The sequence below is a fragment of the Cyclopterus lumpus genome, chromosome 13, assembly GCF_009769545.1.
Source record: "Cyclopterus lumpus isolate fCycLum1 chromosome 13, fCycLum1.pri, whole genome shotgun sequence".
NCBI classification, from domain to species: Eukaryota; Metazoa; Chordata; class Actinopteri; order Perciformes; family Cyclopteridae; genus Cyclopterus; species Cyclopterus lumpus.
In genome coordinates, this window is record NC_046978.1 from 19,871,996 (window position 1) to 19,873,308 (window position 1,313).

The 1,313-nt window shown below is 36.8% G+C and overlaps 1 protein-coding gene across 2 annotated transcripts in view; it reads left to right on the forward strand.

Moving 5' to 3' along the window:
* Window positions 1-473, forward strand: part of LOC117741180 (porphobilinogen deaminase-like) — a 10,893-nt gene extending 10,420 nt beyond the window's left edge. For both annotated transcript variants that reach the window (XM_034548028.1, XM_034548029.1), the window contains exon 14: window positions 1-473. This exon is cut by the window's left edge and continues 1,079 nt beyond it. The gene's annotated coding sequence lies outside the window, so the exon portion shown is untranslated.
* Window positions 474-1,313: the final 840 nt, after the last annotated feature.

The following is a 1,313-nucleotide window of genomic DNA, read 5'->3' on the forward strand; positions in this document are numbered from 1 at the left end:
TAGTTTTCTTGTAATTTCCAGATAAAGACGACTGTAATTTAGATTTTGTGTCATATTAACATCCACATCTCCTATTTATGGCATCTTTATCTTTTAGCTCTTATGGTAAATACTTAGAATCTCACAATTATGTCGTGGTTTCTTTAACATTCGAGATATGGACGTCCTAATTAAGAGATGCATAAGTCATGATTATGTGTGTAATTTGGTGGATGCAGTGCATGTCTTTCGAGTTCAAGCTAGTTTTTATACAATAAACCAATAAATCTGCTGTAATGTCGTCATGTAAGAAGCAGAAGTTTTATCAAAGTGCCGCCTCGTGAATGTTTTTTCTGCCTCAGTTTATGTTGTGTGACTTTTTTTATTTTAGTTGTGAATGTGAATTTTTGATATATATATATATTTCATTCACATTTGTTTTCTTGCCTCTGATGTGAACATCTTGTCAAATTAAAACCACTGACGTCTAGAAACGTGTGTGTATTTTACTTGTCGAGTGTGTGTGTGTGTGTGTGTTTTACCTGTCGAGTGTGTGTGTGTGTGTGTGTTTTACCTGTCGAGTGTGTGTATGTGTGTGTTTTACCTGTCGAGTGTGTGTGTGTATTTTACCTGTCGAGTGTGTGTGTGTGTGTGTGTTTTACCTGTCGAGTGTGTGTATGTGTGTATTTTACCTGTCGAGTGTGTGTATGTGTGTGTTTTACCTGTCGAGTGTGTGTGTGTATTTTACCTGTCGAGTGTGTGTGTGTGTGTGTGTTTTACCTGTCGAGTGTGTGTATGTGTGTATTTTACCTGTCGAGTGTGTGTATGTGTGTATTTTACCTGTCGTGTGTGTGTGTGTGTTTTACCTGTCGAGTGTGTGTGTGTGTGTGTATTTTACCTGTCGTGTGTGTGTGTGTGTTTTACCTGTCGAGTGTGTGTGTGTGTGTGTATTTTACCTGTCGTGTGTGTGTGTGTGTTTTACCTGTCGAGTGTGTGTGTGTGTGTGTGTGTTTTACCTGTCGACATACCTTCACACTAGCGGAGCTACAGGCAGCAAGCAGGTTATTACAGTTCATCTTTTCAGATTCATTCATTCATTTTGAGATGCATCACCTAAAATAACGAATCCTCATGAAATCTTTTTTTTTTTTCCTACAAAAGTCCAACAACGGGTTTCAATTTCCACGAGTTACATAAATACAGTCAAAATAAACTTCTGTTTTTACAGGAAACAACTTTAGGAAAAGATTGTAAAATATTTAGGTTTAGGAAAAGATCGTAAAATATTAAGGATTAGGAAAAGATCGCAAAATATTAAGGATTAGGAAAAGATC